Below are 8003 nucleotides of genomic sequence, written 5' to 3'. Positions count from 1 at the left end.
CTGATAATCATTAGAATTGATACAATTATCAGCACTTGCAGCCGTTTCCTTGGATATGTTTTAAACATGCACAGCAAATTTTTATCTAACTTTGAGCAAAGTATAATTAAATAAATGATAGTATATATGTTAAAAGAATATTTACCTGTGAAATGTAATACCGGATCCTGCTATTCTTCTATTTGTACAGCCGAAAGCAACGCAGGAATTTAACATTCTGGCAGGAATAAAAATTGCTTCTCGGAACAATATTGCAGCCGTCTACAAGATGATAGAAAATGTAGAAATAAAATGAAATGGCGGGAAAAAGTGAAGGAAAAAGCGCGCGAAGAATCCACGGTCTTTAATTTACGAAACTGGGTGTGGCTAGGTTCTGCCTCATTGGCTGAAGAGCTCGTCAATCTTTCTAAAGCCACGACTACTAAGGGCATGCTTTCCCCCCCCTTTTTGGCTTCACTTGGACTGCGCGCAAGGCATCTCCATGTATTCTAACCTCCTTGGTCTACTTTGTCTGTCTGTCTGTCGGAACCCGGAAGTGTGTTCTACGTTATCACCGGATATGTACCTTTGATATCTCTGTTGGCAACAAAGCTTGGCGAGCATTTGGCGTTATTTTTTTTTCCGTAAATTTTTCCGCAAGCTGAAGAATTGGCGCGAATTTAATTTACGTGTTAATATTAGCGGGAGTGAGGTGTGTATTTTTTGCGCCATTTTTCTCGCATTACTTGAGCTATTTACTTTTTTTTCTATTAATAATTATTTGTATTTTGTTATATTTATGATTAGTGTTTGATTTGATTTTCATTTAATATATAGTTGCATTTTACTTACAGTGTATATTACCAAATTATTGATCTGTGTTTCGATTTGTAGTTGTGTTTGTTTTGCCGATATGCAACCAAAAAAGATGAAATTGCTTATAACTGGAGATTCAATGGTTAAATATTTACCTGCGAATCTTCTGAATTATGAAGTAGATTTACATTCTTTTCCCGGTGCAATGATAGAAAGGTTAAATCCTTTTTGGACAATCGATACCATTTGATTTTGGTACATGTTGGTACCAACAATTCGAATGACAATGTTGAAGTTATTCTTAAAAAGTACGATTGCCTCTCTAGGGATATTAAACTTTGAACCCAAATATCAATGTTATCATTTCAGATATCCTATCATGTGATGAAGATTTTTTCACAACTTTAAATCAGCGAGTAGCAGCTTTGAACCGTTTACAGGTAATTAGTAGAAAAGTTGTAGAAATTAATTCTCAACTTGAAAATTACTGCCAAAATCGAGAAGCTTTTTTTTTGTTTGCAGGTTGTCTCTTTAATTTGGAGCTAGGTTATTGGCTAGGGATGGATTAAACCTAAACCGTCTGGGGAACAAGAAACTTGTGGCAGTTTTCCTGGATAATATCAAGACTGTTATGACTTCAAAGCCAGTTTCTGCAAAGGTAAGTCATTTTGTATTGTCTTGTGTTTCATTTGCTGCATTGGATTTTCCACCACTGAGTGATTCTTTTGTTTCTGCAAGCCCTTCTTATCCTCTTTATTCAACTGTTTTGAAGCATGGTTGTGCTGTAGATGCTACTAAGAAGGCTAATTCTGATTTTTTGAGAAATGCTGCTAAAGCTGCTTCTGGCTCTTGACTGAAGAGTGTTGCTATTCCTGGTGCTGGATCGCGTTTTAAATGTGTTGTCCATGGTGGTGACTTTCATTCAAGGAAAGCTGTTAACCCCACAGATGGTTCTAGTTTGCATCTGCAAAATGATACCACCCCTGGCTCACATCCTAAAAACGTTGCCAACCCAGATGCTAGTTCTCGGTCTCATTGCATGGTGGTGGATCACTCCGTAGAACTGATTCTGGTTTGCATGTAAGGAATGAGACTAAACCTAGATGTCATTCTAGAAATGTTGCCATACGTAGTGTTGGCTCTCATTTTAAGTATGTTTCTGCCCATGGTTTTGGTTCACATCTGAGGAATGCTGCCATCCCTTGCTCTGGTTCTGATTTGCATCCAAGGAACATTGCTACCCCTGTCCCATGCCCTAAGAATGTTGTCATTCCCGTTGTTGGTGTCCATGGTACTGGCGATCATCCGAAGAAGCTGCTTTTGGTTTGCATTCAAGGAATAACGTCACTGCCAGCCCCTGTCATAGAAATGACACCCTTGCTGATGTTGACTACTCCAGACGTGTTGCAGTCCGTGGTTCTGGCCGTTTTCTGAGGAGCAGTGCTAGTTCCACTGTTAATTCTTCTACGAACACTACTGTCCTAATTGCTAGCTTTCAGAAGAATCCAATTCGTGCTTTTGATGATGGTGTGTGTCCAAGGAAGGATTTGACTGTTAATGGCGGTTTGCGTCTGAAGAATGCTGCTTCAGCTGTTTTGCGCCTAAAAAGTGTAATGGCCTACACGGGATCATCACAAAAAAATGCAGTCGCTGCTGCTGGTTGTAGTGTACAGCAGGCAAGTGCTGTTTCTTTCAGTGATTATTATCCATTGTATTGTTCTTCTGTTAGTGGCAAAGGGATTTTAAAAAATGATTCAACAAATTTTTATATTTCACAACCTAAATTGTGTACAACAAAAGATGACTTTTACTCTGCCTCTAGTTCTGCTTTGCAGGAAAAGAACATTTCTATGACCAGAGAAAGCGCTTCTTGTAGTTGTGGCCTAAGTTTCTTTCACTTTAATAAATTTTGTTTACTAAAAGATCACGTAGAAAGCAGTGAAATTAATTGTCAAGAGAGGGAAAATAAGTCTATGTGTCCTATTCTGACTGGAGGGGGGGGGTCCGAAATTGACTGTAATGCACCATCGCTTTACCCTAGAAAATGTGATGTTTGTAAAAAAAAACTATAAAACTAAAAATTCTTTTAATAATCATAAAAAAAATTGCAAAGAAAAACTGAAAATTTTAAACTTTCATTAACTTCTCCTCAAAGTAATATTGCTATAAACATTGATAATGTATCGAGTGTTAAAACATTAGAAACCAAAGAATGTATTAATGACAAAATAGAAATGGCTTATCTTCATAAATGTGAAATATGCTTGAAAACGTATAAATCGAAAAATTCATTTTATAAACACACACACACAAAAAAAAAAAAAAAAAAAAATGTTCAAATAAACAAGTACCTGATTTAAAACAAAATTTTTCATCTGTTTACCCTCAGAAATGTCTAAATAATGATAACTGTTATCCTTGCAAATTATCATTTTTTAATCATAAGAAATTTTGCACAAAACTTAATAAATTGTATGTATGCTTCATACCTGATTGCCATAAGTCTTTTATATATGTTTTAAATTTTAATAAGCATTTAGCAGATAAACATAATTTAAATAACTTAAAAGAATATTCATTTGAAACAATGAGTTATTTTCAAGACTGGATAGAACTGGAAGGAACCTCGACATTTACTTCATTCAGGAAGTTTTCTAAAGTAACGAAAAATTCTAAAACTTATCATTATTATTGTTGTCAGTTTACCACGCAAGGTTATTCTGATTTTGAAAAAATACTAGTCGGAAAAATAAAAAATGTACAATTTCAAAAAATTTATGCTGTCCAGTCAGAATGTGGGCGTGTGAAGAAATCAATAAAATCTCTGTTTTTTACTTTCCTAAACATAATCATGAGCAAAAGTTGGAAAATTGTAAATATCAGCCATTGAAACAAAGTACGCGATGTTTGATAAAAGCAAATTTACATTTGTCTGTGCCTCCACAAAAAAAAGGGATATCTTACAAGATGGATCAGGAAATCGCGAGAATAGAAATAAATTCCCTGTAAAGGAAAGCTTTCTCTCCCGTAAAGCTATTTGTGCTTATTCTAGATATTTAAACAATTCATTGCGTCCAAGTAGTGATGCAGTTTCTATTAATTCAATCATTGAAACTTTAAAATGTGAAGCATACAATCCTGTGTTATTATAATATATATTATAAGCCTCAGAATAATTCAACTTTGTACGGTCCAACTGATCTAGATAATCTTCCAAATCATAAAGTATCGTTTGCTTTTGGTCTTCAGACACGTGAACAGAAAGAAATGAGGATAAAAGGTTGTACAGAGATTCTATGTATCGATTCTCCGCATAAGACTAACCAGTATGATTTTTACCTTCTTAATCTTATAGTACCTGATGAATTTGGTTGTGGCTATCCAGTTGCTCATTTTATTACTAATTTTCTAGATGCTGACACTCTTTATTGTTTATTTAATAGTTTAAAGTGTCGTGTACCAAATTTATATGTAAACTGCATAATGACAGATGATGACAAAGTTACATATCCTGCATTTTCAGAGGTTTTTGGCCAAAATGTTAAGCATCTTTTATGTTCGTGGCACGTACGCCAAAGTTGGTTCTGACAACTTAATTCTAAAGTGGTAGATAAGGAAGTACGACAAAAAATGCTAGGAGAATTAACAAAAATATTACATAAAAGAAACCAGATCACTTTTCATGATCAAATAAGGAAGTTTTTGAATGACTATTCTAGGAAAAGTAGAGATTTTATTGAATACTTTTCTGAAAATTATAAAAATAGATTAGAAGAATGGGCTTTATGTTATCGGAACTTTCCACATGCATTTACTGATACTAACATGTACTGTGAATCTTTTCACAATCAGTTGAAAACTGTTTATTTTAAGCGGAGACATAATAGACGATTAGATATTTTAATTTCTACACTTCTGACAATTGAGAAAGATAAATATTGAAAGCATACCTATAAATTATACACTAATGTATCTCCCAGAAATTCCATTTTTTGTTTAAGTAGGCATCAGAGAGGACTAAAAATTAGGGACAGTGATGTAAATAAATGCTCTGATAATTCTTGGACTGTTTGCTCCCAGGCAAAAAATAAAATATATACTGTGCAGCATCTTTTTGAAATTTGTCCGTGTCAGGATTTTTGCTTTTATAGATGCCCTTAAGTATTGTGTCTCATTGTGTAGTCACTTGTATCATGGCAATTGCTTAGATAAATTGCTGTGCAAACATATACATAAAGTGCATTCATTTCTTAATAGACAAAATGATTGTATGTTTAATCCCTCAGAGATTAATCTTAAATCGAATCAGAAATTCAATGGAAATATGAAAGCAATAAATGTGTATTCTGTTAATCATTACATTCCACAAAGTATTGAACAGAGAGTAAATCCATGTGAAAAGTTTGTAGAAGAATTACTGCGATTAATAAGACAACCAAAAGTCCAAAATGTCATGTTAAAGTGAGTTCATATAACATTAAATTCATTAGTTTCAGAATGTAGGGGAATTTTAAACTCGAATGAAAATTCAAGAAGAGTTTCAAGTGCATCGTGTCCAATTTCACCAAATCAAAAACTTAACCCACAATTGTTTAAAACTTCTAAAAAAAGAAAATTACAGAAACATCAGCAGAACAAGAATCGAAGATTTTAATGATAGTGTAGATGACCCAGAAATAAATGAATGTGTGGAAAAGAAAATTAAATTTAAAGCCATAGCATTTGATTTAAATAACAGTGATCAATATCTGTGTGATTTAACCAGAATTGATCAAAATAAATCTATAATTGATGCTTTTTTGTTTAAAATATTAAACAGTTATGAAAATTTTGCCTTTGTTAAGTCTAATTTACAAATACCTAAAGCAAATTCCTGTATTAAAGATCTGTTATTAACAAGATTAAAATCAGCAAAATTATTTTTTATCCCTGCAAATTTAAATTGTCATTGGATATTAATAATAGTAAATATTCTAGATATGGTATTTGAATTTTATGATCCACAAAATAAATCATGTGTGCAAGAGTATCAAATTTTAATTCATACATGGTGTAAGGTTTTAGCTAAAATATTTGCTACTAGCACTAAATGGAAAATAATTTATCCTTTGCATATTTTTCAAACTGATAATATGAGCTGTGGTGTTTTAGTATGTTACTATGCTTATCAGAGGATTAAAAAAAGTGATTGATATATTTAAAGAAATTAAAAATAAGAAATGTTTTTCAGGACAGCATTCCATTCCTTTGGTAATGCTTGAAAAATATAAAGTATAGTGGACAAATATTTTGCAGTTCATCTGCTGCCATACAGTTTCTATAAAAGTTTTTTTTTTTTTTTTTTTTTTTTTTTTTTGAGTTTGCTTTATTTTGTAATGTTATATGGCTAATAAACAAATAAAAATGCTTATGTTTGTATGTAACTTGGAAGTATAATAATAGTATAAAAGAAAATTGTTAAAGTAGGCAACAATGAGCCCTTTTGGCCAGGGTGATACCCCCCAATTGTGGATAATAGAGAATAGTTCATTTTATGTTAACAATGCATTCTCGGGGACCTACATGCCAAAATTTTCTCTTTTTTTTAAAGAGGAATCAGAAAATTTGTACTTTATCCCATTGACTGTGAAGGATTTCCTCAGGAATGATTGGTGGGTCTGTACCAATTTTCATGGCCAATGGGGTAATATGTAAGTACTGAAAATTTTTCTGTTCATAATTAATCTCATAACATATCTGATCATTTTTAATATTTCAGGTTTATGTTTGCAAAATGAATGGTGCATTGTTTTCAGTGATCTCGTGTTTCACAATTGAATTTAGTCTTCTTTATTTTTCAGTAAACAATGGATATCTGGTATGTATAAAGAGTCAAGAGCAAGCTCTGCCAGCAGAATTTTCTGAAACTGAAACTAGTACTCATAAATTTTGAAATAATATGGTTGAATAATAATATTTATACTCTATTCAAGGAATTTTATCTGATATGTCTTTATTTTCAGAAATAAAAGATGAATAAAAGCTATGTAAAATAATTATGTATTCTGAATAAAGTCTGGGAAAAAATTCTCCATTTTTGAATTATTTTTTACTGAAAATTGCTCCACATATTATGAATTAGTCATCTGTGAAGCATAATATAATATAAGTATTGTTTCTTACAAGACATGAATAATACATTATCCCTTCTTAAATAAAACATATTTTCATTCTTTATTTCATCATCCATGATATCAATTGATTTTCATTAAGATTAAAAAACATTATAGTCACTTAAAAATGTGGACACTTTTGTTTCCTGGTTAATAAGAGTACTTGCATATTTGTAAGTTTCAGTACGCAAAGCCATATACAAATTAAACTTTCACACATTCCAATAACAGAAAAGGTCCTGCTCCCAATAATTAGATATTTTAATTTTCAACATTCAGAAACAAAGAAGTACGAGTGAACTTGCTGCTAATCAAAAAGATGAATATACTGGTCTTGTAATAGTTATGGAAAATGAGTGCTGAAGTTACAGCCCATTTTTTTAATTTTTAACTATTGCAAAATAAGGAGGCATAAAAATTTATGTGTCAGGCAGAGAAAGGGCTTGCGGTCTTTCACACAGAAGAGTTTAGCCAGATTTATCTAAAGCATTCAGGGAATTAAATATCTTGTAATTTTAATTCTAGAATAAGTCTTATCATTACTTAATAGTTAGATAATGCCTATTATTATTTCCTGTCATTACAGAAGTACTTGCTGAAATTTCTTTGTTTATCATTTGCATCGATGGTTTTAAAGAATTGAATTTTTTGCAGAACTCCAATATCCATAAATTGTTTGACACATTAAAAATAAGAGAATATTTGCTCTAAGCATATACATAAAATCCAGATTTGATTTAAACATTCATAACTAAAGAACAAACACTGCTTTTACAAAAGGCCATGTTTTCTCCCATTTTGCATCAGTTACAATTATTTTCATGCACATGAGTATATTTTGAAGTGTTAAATTAATTAATTATCATTTCTATTCTTGGATGCTATATGCCTGAGAAAATAAAACTTAATGCTAATCTGTATCCAAAATCTGATATCTAATTATTAATCTACTAAACCAAAATAATGAGGTTTTATAGTGCATGAATTGGGCAAAAGTGTGCAGTTAAATTCGAACTTGTAATATTCTGTAGCAACCATTTAAAGTACGTAGAAATG

The 8003-nt window shown here is 31.9% G+C and overlaps 1 long non-coding RNA gene across 2 annotated transcripts; it reads left to right on the top strand.

The window, feature by feature from the left end:
* Window positions 1–621: 621 nt before the first annotated feature.
* LOC118206089 (uncharacterized) lies at window positions 622–6866 on the top strand. Of its 2 annotated transcripts, XR_015044121.1 has the most exons (4): window positions 622–691; window positions 1165–1453; window positions 6386–6485; window positions 6636–6866. It is a non-coding gene; the product is annotated as an uncharacterized LOC118206089 (long non-coding RNA). The 2 variants fall into 2 exon arrangements; XR_015044120.1 differs by lacking the exon at window positions 622–691 and having other exon boundaries at window positions 700–1453.
* The last annotated feature ends 1137 nt before the right edge of the window (window positions 6867–8003 follow it).

The sequence above is a fragment of the Stegodyphus dumicola genome, chromosome 11 (assembly GCF_044657685.1).
Source record: "Stegodyphus dumicola isolate Sdum_Otavi_A_Nest chromosome 11, ASM4465768v1".
Lineage (NCBI taxonomy): Eukaryota > Metazoa > Arthropoda > Arachnida > Araneae > Eresidae > Stegodyphus > Stegodyphus dumicola.
The sequence above is the reverse complement of the archived record's forward strand: the minus strand, read 5'-3'. Positions and strand labels throughout refer to the sequence as shown.